The sequence below is a fragment of the Pyxicephalus adspersus genome, chromosome Z (assembly GCF_032062135.1).
Source record: "Pyxicephalus adspersus chromosome Z, UCB_Pads_2.0, whole genome shotgun sequence".
NCBI lineage: Eukaryota > Metazoa > Chordata > Amphibia > Anura > Pyxicephalidae > Pyxicephalus > Pyxicephalus adspersus.
The window spans coordinates 48,002,536-48,016,830 of record NC_092871.1 but is presented as its reverse complement, the minus strand read 5'-3'; the positions used below and the strand labels follow the sequence as shown (position 1 = coordinate 48,016,830).

The window sequence follows — 14,295 nt, the reverse complement described above, 5'->3', positions numbered from 1 at the left end:
TATGTAATAAATTATGTTAAAAAAAGCAGTGAAAGTTAACTATTTAATTACCATATTGTTGATAGAGGAAATATGCATTAAAGGAAGGCAAAATGTAAGAAGATTAAATTACAGCTTTAAGTTTTTGGTTCTGATGTGCAACAAGTAAAAGCTAATACTTTACAGAAAACACATAGACATACAAATGAAGGTGCTTGGAACGAGAGAACACAAACTCACATTCTGTGCCTTTTTAAAATGTGATTACTGGCAAGAAGCCATAATAGGGCATCCAGATGCAAATCATAAGACGCACAGATATTTCAAATGTATTGCCACGTGTGACATTCACGCTATATTCCTGCCTGGCACAGCAAGGGGAAAACAGAATATCAGATGAAGAATTAGCATGAAATTTCTCCATATAGGCCAGGTAACAAACACATGGGTTGGTGCCAAGTGGTCTAAGATCATTTCAGAGACATCACACTTCAGCAGCATGATACTGGGCTGGGAGCACTCAGATTTGGTTAAGTGTTTGGCTAGAAATATACGTAGTAATGTTGCCAATGGCTGTCCTCCAAATATTCTAACCTATCTTTGTTTAGGTCTCATCCAATGCCAGCATTGGATTTGTAAACCTCCATACCTCAAAAGACATCCTAACAATCCCAGCTGTGTGTGTACATACTGTCTCTCATAGGTCGCCACCCAGCTACCACCTCTTGCCATGTTAGCTATAGGATAACTCCATGGGTAAGTAAGCTGTGTTCAGAATGTTATGTGAACAGTGGTTTCCATGTGACAGCTTGCTGTGGCACTAAGTTGGTCTAACAGAACCAGTGTTTTACCAATATTGAAAAAATAAAATTGATAAGCGGCCATGTGTGGAACACTACATGTAGCATGTCACCCGTGATCACGGTTCAGGGTTGTGAGGAACTGTACTGCAAAACATAGCCAAAGTGATCTTCAGAGGAGGGAAGACAATTTCATGTGACTGTCACATTATTATTATTATTATTATTATTAATATTAATAAACAGGATTTTTATAACGCCAACATATTACGCAGAGCTGTACATTAAATAGGGGTTGCAAATGACAGACAGTGATACAGGAGGAGGAAAGGACCCTGCCCCGAAGAGCTTACAATCTAGTAGGTGAAGAATTTACACACAACAGGATGGGAGATATGTAGTGAGGGGGTCACATGATGCAAATCTGCTGGATGATTGAACAATGAGCATCTTAGTAGGCTCAGCTGAGTGTTGTACCTATATTAGTCATATTCTAGCTGCATCTATATTATTTATGAATGATTTCATATTTGTGGGTTATGAATAAAATTTAGGATATGGTAAGGGGGTACAGTAAGCATCTGCTGTATTTGTCCTTAAAAATGCTAGTTCCCGGGCTGTAATCCTCATCTCTGTCTTCAATGTTTTTTAAATACAGAATTAGTAGATATTGTTACCGACTCCCCTGACTTTTTTTCTGCAGGCTTGCTCCAAGTAAATGTGAATTAGAAAGTACAGGATCAGCAACAGGTGAGAACTAGCGATTCTGAAAAGTTTTCAGCAGTGGCAGCCCGCTTTTTTCTCTCCATTCTTTGTCTTGCTGGTACATGAAGCAGCTTGGAATCTTCTGGAGTCTTTATAGGGTGAGTCAGAAAAACATAGAATTTTAATGAGGACAATGTCTGCTTTTTCTTGGCGCTGTGACTGCAATAACTGAATGAGTTTTGTGATCTCAGAGAATGCAGAGTCATAGGGTGGGGCGAACGCACCCTTTATGCTTCAAGCAATATATTGATTTCTTTCACAAGACAATATTAGGATGCAAGCTCTGTGTTATGAAATTACAGCCAGGTATCCCTAGATCAATGCACAGAGAAGGGTTTCTGATGGACAGAATGTATCTGGGGATATTCAAACTCTAAAGCTACATACACACGGCAGATTTTTATCGCCCGATAATCGGCAGCGGCCAAATATCGGGCGAAAATCTGCCGTCTGTACAGTCGGTGTCGTCCATCGTCCGAACGACCGTCCTGCCGGATCCACGGATGATGGACGACAACCGATCCTAATGAAAGGGAAGGGGGAGAGCGCGCAGCAGGGTGCCGCTCCGTCGCTCTCCCCCTCCCCTCCCCATAGAGCATGAACGGTGCTGTATGTACAGCACTGTTCATGCATCGTGCAGTCTCTTGTCGTTGGAAAGGATCGTGAAAGATCCTTTCCAATGACAAAAATTGCAAGTGTGTACGCAGCTTTACTCTACTACACCCATATGTTTCCAAACTTCTTGAGCTTCAGATTTCTGAAACCCAACCTGATAAAACCGAACTATGATCTCCCCCCCTCACATTCCAAATCTCTTGTTGACATTTTTCTAACTGTTAATAACACTTATTCATCCTTCCCCTCAGACACGTTGTCTTGGCGTCACCTTCGATTCTGCCCTCTCATTTACCCCTCATATTTAAAATATTTCCAGGTCCTGTCACTTTTACCTGCAAAACATCTCCAAAATCCACCCCTACCTGTCCCCAGAGACCACCAAATTCCTTGTACACACTCCTATCATCTCTCGTCTGGACTACTGTAACATCCTCCTTTCTGGTATTCCACTAACCCGGTTCTCTCCTCTACAATCTATTATGAATGCTGAACCCAGACTTATCCATCCTTCCCACCGCTCCTCTTCTGCTACATCTCTTTGTAGTTTTCTTCACTGGCTTCCATTTTACCTTTAGAATCAATTTCAAGCTCCTGTGCTTAGCCTTCAAATCTCCCCACAGTTTTTACCCCACTTTCCTTTTCTGATCTGATAAACAAATACACCTCTAGCTGCTCTGTTTGCTCCTCCAATGTCCTAATGACTTCCTCAGTCATAACCTCATCACACGCACAGCTCCAAGACTTTTCTAGAGCTGCTCAAATCTCTGGAATGGTCTTCCTCAACCCTATTGGTTTGCTCCTACTTTGTGCTCATTTAAAAGAGCACTCTAGACCCATTTTTTTCAAACATGCCTACCCATCTTCTGTATTTTGAAACCCTCACTACTTCCCACCACTACATATCTCCCCTCCTATTGTGTGTTACTTCTCCCACCTTTATGATATTAGGCGGTGTATATAATATAAACAAACAAGTCTGGATGTGCAATTGGCAGGAATTTGCATTACTCTGTTTTCTACCCTAAAACGATAAACAAAGTCCTTTTTCTGTGATGGAAGAAAGTTTGTTTATTGGAGCCTCCATTGTGTTGGGCACGAACTGAACGGTTGGTTTTGGGTTCCATTGATGGCCATCGCAATATACCAGCTCTGCTTGTTCCGCTGTGTTGGTCAATAAGTCCTGTTTCATGAAGCTATCATTTCTATACACTGCACTGATGATGGCCCACTAGACCTTGATCCTTTCAAGGTCAAACACATGTTATCCCAACACAATAGAAGCTGTCTGTCCTTGTGCATCAATTGTAGTGGACTTTTTAAAGCAAAACTAAAGTTTTACCCTGCAAGATTGACAGACCCATGAACCTATTACCACTGCATTCCCTGCATACACTGCATACACTGCATTTTTTGGCATGTCTCTTCTACCAAAAACCTGGTGACTTTTTGGGGTCTATTTTTAAAGCAGTTATTCTGAAATTCGCTAAAACATTTCCTAGTGAATTAATGACTGCAATTGAAATGCATGGACCTGGAAGCTTCTATACCATGGAATAGTGAATGTAAGATTAACTGCTTCATGAAAAAATATATTTTTGTGATTAGTTCTGCATTATTAGCAAACTAGTTTGAGCTATGTGAATTAGTATTTCCCTGGTAAAGGGTACTGAGGAATAACTTTTTGAGTGATATTGGACATTTTCAAACCCCACTATTGTGGTGGGTCAAATCATGCTTGGCTTCACTTACTTTTTTATTCTAAATAGAATGGTATTGATATATGTATGTTGTGCTTCAGGAAATGTTAAAAAACATTTGTTTTCTGCATAATAATAACTGTGTATAAGGCTGTACTGTAACAAATTAGAATATGACTTACATGAATTTAACTTTCAACTGTTGTGTGAAATTAAAAAGTCACTTTGTATTGTAATTGAAAGTGTCTTTTTATCTTTTTCTTTTGCAATAATGTCATCTTTGAACATTAGACCTGACCTCTTCCTGGTAGGAATAGGGAGGCTGACTATAAAGCTCAGTTTATCTAATAAGGAACCTAAACACTTGACAGCAGACACGATCCATTTGCCCCTCTTATGAGTCATTTGAAGCATCTTTGGGTTTCTAATGCCGCAGTAATTTCATTTTTTTCTCAGTGTCATCCCAGGGTAATCTCACATTATAAATCTCTCTGTTAAATGAACCCACCATCAGCGTAAGAACTGCCAGCCCCGGAGTTCCAGCAGAGGCTTTATGGACATATTTACTGACAATGCTTTTTACTCTGAAGACGCTGCATTGATCTAAGATGCTTCAGAGTCTCCCTATCATAGTCAGGTCACATTTTCTAATTTTTGTTCTTATTATCAGCTGTCTGGAGCAAAGGTAGCTAAAAAAATAATGATGATAAATCTCCCTAGTCAGGAAGGACAGAAACACAGGGTACTGTAGGGTAAGCTCAGCATGATGGAGGGGTGAGACAATGCAATAATATCTAAACAATGGGGAATGTGCAAAAACATATACCACAGCAGGAAATTACATTATTTTATATGAATGGGTGTACAAAATACTAAAAAAACCTCAGTGTTATAGGAGAGAGGCAGATTACTGTGGGGAAATTGTGCGGGATTTGTGTAGAAGAAGATAAAATCTCACAATTGAAAGGAGGCAAAGACAAAGCATTTTAAGGAAACTTTCTACTGGTGCAGGCCCAGAAAACTGCATGAAATCCCCACCTAGAGGCAGAAAAAAAAAATCTCTACTCTTGTGTAGTCTATAGCCTAGGAAAACTTACATTAAATATAATATCTATATCTATATATATATATATATATATATATATATATATTATCAGCATATCTTTAGTGCCTCTGGATGACAGTACCATAAAATTGATCTGTATTTGATGTTTACCCTCTGACCAGAGGTGAGTCTGAAATGTGTGATTGTATTTACACCCTCTCATCTGTGTCACCCCTGGACTCACCTTTCACACAGTTCCAGCTCTACAGAAATAGTGTAGTGATCACAGCACATGACACCAGAAAACCTTCTCTGTGTATGAAAATACCCTGCCCAGAGCAGTCTACAGGCTGTGCAAGAGAAGGTTCCTCTTAGTCTTAATTTATTAGGAGTTGCCCCCTCATTTCATCCGTGTTATGAAAATGGCACCTAGGACAAGGTACAATCCTCATTAAGCCTCATGGCATTACATGCTGGTGAAAGTAACAATGGTCAAATTATAAAATGCCACAAATTATTATTATTATTATTACAAATGTGACCAGGACTGAGACCAGGACTTTCCACAGAAGGGAATGCCTATTGGACAAACACCAGACAACGAAACTTAAATGGGCTGATCGTGCAGTTAAACATGCTTTATAAATACAGGGAATAATGGGACAGCATTTTGATTGAAGTGGTCAGTGATCTGCATATAGTTCATTAACTGCTTTAGAATCATACCAATCATCCTAAAAATCCACAATATCAAAGCTTCCTTTAGCCATGACTTCTATAGCAAAATTTAGCATCTGTTTATCGTGGCAGCTGGAAGTTTTTAAAGGTCTGGGAGATGAGGCAGCAGTATATAAAAGGCAGCCATGTTGGATTAAATGGGCATACAAATGCCTGTCCTATAGGTCTTGTGGCTTTTATTTGTGTCATACAGGTTTAGCATTCACACACACAAGTCCATGGAATGAGGGTAAGGGAACAGCACTCCACTATACTCTCCTCCATAGGAGTGCACAGATGTCATTCCAGAGAGGCCCGCAGGAGGGGACTATGAGCAGGGCCGACATGACTGGGATGGGAGGGCAGCCCCCTGCAGGAGTGTTAGGGGTTAGAAGCTGGGTCGGAAGTATAAGGGAGGAGAATAGAGGGTTCGAGTAGAGGGTACATCGGAAGCGAGGGACAGAATTTTTGTGGGAAGAAAATTTTAGGTAGGTGACCTCCGCATGGCGTCCTTTGACACCCTGATGGAGCAGCTTAGGGCTGCAGAGCTGCCTAACAAGGCGAGGCCTGGTTGCAGGAGAGGGTGGCTGAAGCTATAGAGGGGGCTTCTAGTGGGCCCCAAGTAGACAGATTAGGGGGGTTGCGGCCCCGGAGGCATAGGCCTCCGGTGCGCCTGAGCCCAGAACCTTTTTTAAGAGCCCAGCGCCGTTTTGGGAGCCCCCAGAGGGGGCAGCAGCAAGAGGAACGCCACGTGGGGAGGCTTTATCTGAAGCCAGGGGTTCGCGTAATACAGGGCCCCAGGGGAAGCGTGAATCGGCCAGCCCACTTCTGGGCACGGCCACGGAGGCTCCCGGGTTTGTGGGGGCTTCAGCAGGTTCTGGGGCTGCAGCTCCGGGGCCTGTTGGGTGCTGCTCTGGACCTGGGAGGTCCTCCAGGCAGCCAGCCACATTCTAGGAGGTGCCGAGACGTGTCACCAGGGACTCCCAGAAGTGACGCGGGAGCTGTCCCAGCACTGGGGGATCCCCAGTCAGAAAGGGAAGTCTCCACGTCAGGAGAAGAAGAAGATGCGGGCCAGGCTGCAGTGCGGGGCCCACAGATGGATGCAGGATCCCTGGGAGTGGATCTGCAAGGTGGGCCAAGTGGGGTTCTTGGGAAGGGTGGGGGGAGGGAATGAAGTATAGTATGGATAATGAATTTTGCTCTCATTAGTTTCACAATACTATTATCTCCCAAATGGACTGATACTTCAGCCTCAATTGTCCTTTTTACTCTTGACCTGTTCCCCTGTGTGCCGCACAGAAAAGGTATCTCTTCAGGGTAATAGATACATGTAGTTGTACGCCATATAGGCAGGAACACACAAGCTACAAATTGTCAATAGGCAAAGCACTCTCCCAGAATGCTGTGAGTTCAACATCTTCAGCCTGTGATAGGGCACTCTTCATGGATTTCACACCTGCTTCACCCTCTTTGTCTCTGATGCCGGAGAAGGAACCTCCGGAACCCTTTTTACTCTGCTAGCGTGAATCCAAAATGGAGCCTCCTCTGTGAGGATCGCTGTCCTGGTAACTGCTACCACTCGAGTGGGTGGTCCAAACAGGAACTCAGTCTGTTTCCGTCCATTTGCCAGGCGCTGGACTATCCCCTGGTTGGAAATGATGCGTAGGTTCCTGTGGAGAAAAAGGAAAGGCACGAGCAACATCTTTTTCAACTTGATATAAAATTTCTACAAATTTTCTCACATATTCTGCCTGTACTACTTCTAGATCACCTTTTTCTATCACGGGGGCTTTTGGACCCCAAGGAGTAGGGAAGGGTCTTCCCATTAGGACCTCAAATGGCGAGTAGCCAGTATTCTTATTAGGCTGCATCCTAATTTCTGCTAAGGTTACAGGCAAAAAATTTTTCCAATTTGGAAACGTACCTCCAGTAATTTTCCTTAGTTTTTCCTTAATTGTTCTATTCATCCTTTCTACTACCCCTGAACTTTGAGGGTGGTATGGGAGGTGGAACTTCCAATCAATCCTAAGGGCTTTAGAAAGCTCCTTACATACCCTGGACGCAAAAGCTGGTCCATTGTCTGAGTTGATTTGGACCGAACATCCCCATCTGGGGATGATCTCTTGCAACAAAATCTTTACCACAATTTGTGTGGTTTCATTGGTAGCAGGAAAAACCTCTGGCCATCTAGAGAACATATCCACAATTACAAGAGCATACTCCTGTTTATTTCCTGTCTTTGGAATGTGGGTAAAATCAACTTGTAAGTGAGTGAATGGTGAAGTTGGGTAACTCAAATGCTGGTGTTGGGCTTTCTTTGAGTTATGTGGGTTGTTTCTGAGACATATAATACATCGTGAAATATAGGACTGTACCTTTGCTTTAAGGCTTGGTACGAAAAATCTCTCCTAATGAGATCAGTGGTTGCCTGTGCACCCCTATGGCCAAGGCCATGATATTGTGCAATTAAAATTGGGGCGCTTGCAACTGGAATACATGGTTTCCACTCTTTGCAGATAAGACCTGTTTCAGGATTTTTTTCTGCACCCACCGACTGCCATTCTAACTTGTCACTACTTGTTGCCAAATCCTGGAGACTTTGCAATAAATTGTCAGTAAGAGTAATTTCTGGGACTAGGGAGGGCATTTGAACTATTGCAGCCTCCCTAACAGCAGCCTCCTTTGCTGCCTTATCAGCTAGGGCATTTCCTCTTGCTATGTCCGTCTGAAGACCAGTATGTGCTTTACAATGGACGATAGCAATTTTGTTTGGCAATTGGATGGCAGCCAGAAGATCATGTACTAGGGTAGAATGTGAGATTTGCTTCCCATCTACGGCTATGAAGCCTCTTCTCTGCCAGATTACCCCGTGATCATGTACCAAAGACATATTTGGAATCAGTGTATATATTCACATCTCTTCCCTGAAAAAGACAACAAGCTCTAGTGAGGGCAATCAGTTCAGCTGCTTGGGCTAACTGAAAAGGTATGGGATGTGATTCCAAAATAACATCAGGGAGTTGAACTACAGCATATCCCGCATGATAAGTGTTGTCATTAGGGCGGGAACAGGATCCATCCACAAAAATATCAGGAGCCCCTTTAATGGGTGTGGACTGTAAATCAGGTCTGGGTGAGGTGTGTTCATGTATGAGTTCAGAACACTCATGGGGAGGAGGCAAATCATCCTGCTCTCCCTTATATCCAAGTAGGGTATTTAGTATAGCCATTGGACCAAATGTGGGTGCTGAGTATTTAATATGAAGCTGAGGATTAGATAACAACAAAACTTCATATCCACTCAGTCTTTGTGCTGACATATGCTGTGTGTGTATATTTTTCAGTAGGGCTAAAACATTATGTGAGGTATGTAGAATGGTGGGATGACCTAGGGTAAAAGGCGTAGCCATCTCAGCAACCATGGCACAGGCTGCCAAACTCCTGAGACACACAGGCATGCCCTGAACCTGTACAGGAACCACTTTTGAGAAAAAAAACAACAGGGCGAAATTTGCCTCCATGTTCCTGCGCCAGGACTCCTGCCATGGTTTTATAATTGTCCCTGGCAAATAAGTGAAACATCACGCCATAATCGGGTAGGCCCAGACCAGAACTTGAAACCATTGCACATTTCAAATGACCAAAAACTTTTCATCAGACCAGTAACATTTCATCAGACCATTTAATAAAATCAGACATATCAGTCTTAGTGGCTTGTCTCAGAATATTGTCATAGTAGGAACAATCAGCTATCTATTGGCGGCAGTAACCAATCATGCCAAGAAAGGTTAACATGTCTTTCTTGGTTTGTGGGCAGGGCAGACCCATTACAGCAGTAATTCTGGAATGGCTGATTTTCCTCTCACCTTTACTGAGAACAAAACCCAAATATTCAACACTTTCCGTACACCATTGTAATTTTGACACCTTGTGTCCACATGCATATAACCACAGTAATAGACTAACACAGTCTGCCTGGCAGGCCTCCCGAGTAGAACTACATATGAGGAGATCATCCACATATTGTAGAAGGACAGAACCATGAGGGGCAATCCAAGGGTACAGTGTAGCTTGGAGGACAATGGAGTAGACTACCGGGGAGTCTACATAACCCTGAGGCATTCTACACCAAGTATACTGGCGATGTTCAAATGTAAAAGCAAAAAGTAGCCGTGTCTCCTTGTCAATTGGGACTGAAAAAAAATGCATTCTTTAAATCAATAACAGAGAAAAACTCTGCATGGGCACAAATGGCTGATAGCAGAGATGGCACGTCTGGAACCACAGGGGCTATGGGTATGATCTGAGCATTTACTGCTCTAAGATCCTTGACAAATCTAAAGGTATTGTCAGCCTTTCTCACTGGGTTGATAGGTGTGTTGTAAGGAGAAATAATTTCCTCAATAACCCCCGCCTCCAAAAATTCCATCACCATTGGTTCAATTCCCTTTTCTTTCTCTGGGGAAAATAGATATTGTTTAATGTAGACAGGTGCAGTGCCCGGCTTAAGCATTGCCTTGTAAGGTGTACAAGAGATTAGGCCAACATCTTGGTCAGTCCTTGCCCACACTTCAGGAGGAACCTGATCAAGCAGTGGATCCTGTGGCCTGACATTTCAGATATAAAAAACAACCACTGTTTGGCACATGAATGGGCATAACTGAGGATGTGACATGTAGGTGTCCTGTTTTGCTAATCCCCAAATTGGTCAACGACGCATACACTCGTATGGTATCAAGCAATCTTCAACTTTATTGTAACAAACATCTGGTTTATATAATAAAACAATATATCCTAGCGCATGCTCATTCATTAGAATAGATAGATACTAGTGTATCTATTCTAGATCTGAAATTAATTAGCTATATAATTTCAGACACGTACAAAACATCTTGTTATTCATAAACAATCGACATTATCTGAGTTGGCAAAATTAACAAGGACACTGGTCTTGGCAGAACATCAGGTTTATAGAATCTAAACAACCAAGGAATACATTCATAACTAAGCTAGAATCTGAAACAAAATGGAGTGTCTCAGGCAACAAAATGGAGTGTCTCAAACCCTTTCAGAGAGGACGTGCGGGGGGTCAGTGGTGTTCGGTGTAGGGAAAGGGGAGGTGGGTAGTGGGATTTTTACAGGACAAAAACAGGCAGACAGGTAAAGTTCGACGGACGGCGTGGGAGATGCGGTGAGAGAAGAGTTCTGTGGGGGAGGAGAGACGGTGGGGGAGGGGCGTAAGGATGACATCGAGCAACGCCAATTATTGCTTGATTGCTCACACCCTTCTTAACTGGTTGCAGGCCTTTAGTATCCTGGCGAGTGTACTTGGGGAATGCCAGCCGGAGCTGTGTGCGGGTTTATTTTAATATCTAGACTCTATTAGGGAAGCGTACCGACTGTACGGGGGCACTGCCTTTCTGTGGTATGACGAACAATTTCGTCAGCGGAAGGCAGTGCGACTGTCATTACGTCGGGATCACAAAGACATTAGTCTTTGGATGAGGATCATGACGGTAAGTAGGCCCAGGGGCAAGAAGTATGGAGTGTGCTGGTTGTTCAACAAGGGCACATGCAATTTCGGTGGGAGCTGCCGTTTCCACCATGAGTGCTCCCATTGTGGAGGTAACTACGGGCTTGCCAGGTGTTTTAAACACGGGGCAGGTCGAGGGGAGGGGATGGCGCTTGAAAAAGGAATGACACCAGTGATCATCGCAAGGAGGCGGCCTTTTCTAAGTAAGTATCCTGACCGAGCAGCGGCTAAGATATTGGAAGAGGGTTTTGCAGAGGGGTTTTGGATTCCCTGTGAATTGAATGTTATTCCAAGGGAACCCAAAAATTTGAAGTTAAAAGTTACAGCATCCAGAAGTAGTGGCAGCGAAACTGGCTAAAGAGGTGGGGCTAGGGAGGATGAGCGGCCCCTTTGAGGTGCCGCCAATAGAAGTCCTGGTGGTCTCACCGTTGGGCTTGGTCCCCAAGAAGGAGCCAGGTAAGTTTAGAATGATCCATCATTTATCATTCCCGCCGGGGGGTTCGGTAAATTATGGAATTAACCCAGAATTGTGCTCCAAGGCTTACACATCGCTGGATACTGCTATTAGGTGGGTACAGCGCTATGGCAAAGGTGCTTTGATGGCAAAAGCGGACATTGAGGCCGCTTTTCGTTTATTGCTGGTACACCCTGAGTGTGTGCATTTGTTAGGTTGCAAGTGGCAGGGGGAGTATTTCATGGACAAGTGCCTGCCCATGGGTTGCTCCATTTCCTGCGCCCTGTTTGAACAATTTAGTACGTTTTTGTTCTTTTGCGTTGTTGGGGGCATTGTTGGATAATGTAGCAGGGGTGTGCGGGGGTCCATATGATAAATTGCTCTTTAAAGCAGCGTTTGTTTTGGCGTTTTTCGGGGAAATGAGGATTGGGGAATTGGTTAGCCCGGCCCGGGAACGGGCTGGGGGAGTATTGTGGCAGGATGTCACTTGGACAGCGGAGGAGGTGAGTGTGTGGATCTGTAAGTCCAAGACAGACCAGTTTGGAAAGGGTTTTCCGGTACAACTGTTTAGGATGTTGGGGTGCCCTGTTTGCCCAGTTACGGTAGTGGGGGAGTTTAATAAACAAAGGCCTAGGATAGACGGGCCTTTGTTGCTGCATGAAAACGGGACCTTTTTGTCTCGTTTTCAGTTCACAGCGGTGTTTAGGCCATGTTTGGTGAGTATAGGGAATGATCCGAGGGGTTACTTGTCCCCCTCCTTTCGGATTGGGGCTGCTACTGAGGCGGCCAGATGGGGCTTAGGGGAAAGAGTTATTCGGAGGATTGGGCAGTTCCAGTTGTATATTTGGCCTCATCTGTTGTTAAGTGAAGGGGGGGTTCACACTGGGAAAATGTGTTGTATGAGCGGAGGGAGTTGTGTTTTGGTTAGTAAAATGTTTGTTTTATTACAGGAGGGCATCACTGCTTAGTTTGGATAATGGGTCATTCCTATGTGTGGTGAGGCGCCAGAAGAGCAGAGGTACGGCCGGAAGGCTGACAGCTAGGCTTACCCAGGGAAGAGGCTACTGTGCACTGGCTGGGAGTTCGTGGCATGTTGTGGAGTAGGGTGGTGCCAGAACTCTAAAGATTTGTGGAATTGGACCGTCACCTGGATGTGGTGGTAATGCATGTGGGGGGTAATGATTTAGGTCAGTGTTTCATGCGGGAGCTGATTAGAGATGTGAAAATTGCTTAGGAGGGTAAGAGTCCTGATGGTCATTTTGGTAGGGCAACCCAGTGGTAGGGTACCCATTATTGGTGTTATAGTGGGGCCCCTGAGGCGGTGCTGGATGGCTAGGGGCCAGTGTGGTACAAATGATTAATTACACTCAGTGGAGTGGACTTTACGCTTCCTAGACCTAAAGTCTGGTGGTAAAAAGTTAGTTTGTTGGATATAGTGCAATAGGGCACAGTGGTTTAAATAATAGGTTTTGGGTTGCAGACTTAGTTATAATTGGTTAAAGAAAGTTTTATAGGTTTAGCAATTTGGAAATATTATTGGTGTATTAATATGCTAATTTTATGTTATGTTAATGTGATGATAATTTGAATGTTAACTTATGGTAATGTATGTTATTTATTGTATGTTATTTGATATATGTTATTTATTATGGTTATTTTTATGGGTATTTATTGTTTAATTAAAGAACATTATATTTGTTAAATAAACAGCCATTTAATCCCAAACACAGGTGTTTGTGTTTTTTGGAAAGGGGGGAAGGATGGTAAGTAAGAAGATATAAGGATTAAGGGAGGTTAAGGATAGTGAATGTTGGGTGCGGAAAAATTAAAAAATTTCGTTTAGTGTGGGAAATGTTTTAAGTGGGAAATGTTTAGGAAAAAATTGGGGTGGGGAAGGAAAGCTTTGTTAAGGGGTTTGTTAAAGGAATCCACAATTCATCCATGTGTATGAAGCTTTAGTACAATCTTCCATTTTCCTTCCTTTGGCCTCTCTTTCCATGATCTGAGCCTGTATGAGAGTTGTGTTCTGCAATTTTATAGTCAAATGACTACTCTGCCGGAGAATAAAACCGCAGGACTTTTTTGGCTGCCACCTTGTATTTTTCTTACAAAACTACCATTAGTAGAAAACTGTTATGCTTTCAGACCCCAATACTTTAATGTATTTAGATTTTGCTTTTTAAAAAAAAATTCCTAGCAGAGCTTCCTGTATTTGCAGGTTTTTTTTCTTTTTTTTACAGATTAGTGTCCTTGTTGTGATTATCAAAGATCAATGATTCTGAGCTTTTTTTTTAAAACCGGCATCTTATTTATGTTGTCTTGTTGTTTGTTGACCCCATGAAATTAGTGAGAGATACAAGGGCTCTCCACGGCAAGGAAAGAAAACTCACCTTGTAAAATTTCGGTCCAGAAACGTAATCTCCTTCAAAGTTCAAAGGCTCTATGTCTGCTAAATCTGCACTCACAATGGGTGATTTATTAATCTCAGATAATGCAAATTAGTACCACAGCGGAGGCTTAATATGTTGTCTGGGGGGAGCTATTACCGTATTTTTCAGACCATTAGACGCTCCGGACTATAGGACGCACCAGGTTTTCCGCACGGGAAAACAAGAAAAAAAAAAATTCATTTGATTTCCCCTGAGATCCAGCGTGCGGCACTTGTGCCCGCCCATGAAGGCGGCGCC

General features: G+C 43.1%; 1 long non-coding RNA gene across 2 annotated transcripts in view; it reads left to right on the top strand.

Moving 5' to 3' along the window:
• LOC140344026 (uncharacterized) overlaps window positions 1-14,295 on the top strand; it is a 44,941-nt gene that overhangs the window by 11,945 nt on the left and 18,701 nt on the right. For both annotated transcript variants that reach the window (XR_011923455.1, XR_011923456.1), the window contains exon 2: window positions 1,483-1,642. This is a non-coding gene — a long non-coding RNA (uncharacterized lncRNA). The remainder of the gene's footprint in view (window positions 1-1,482; window positions 1,643-14,295) is intronic.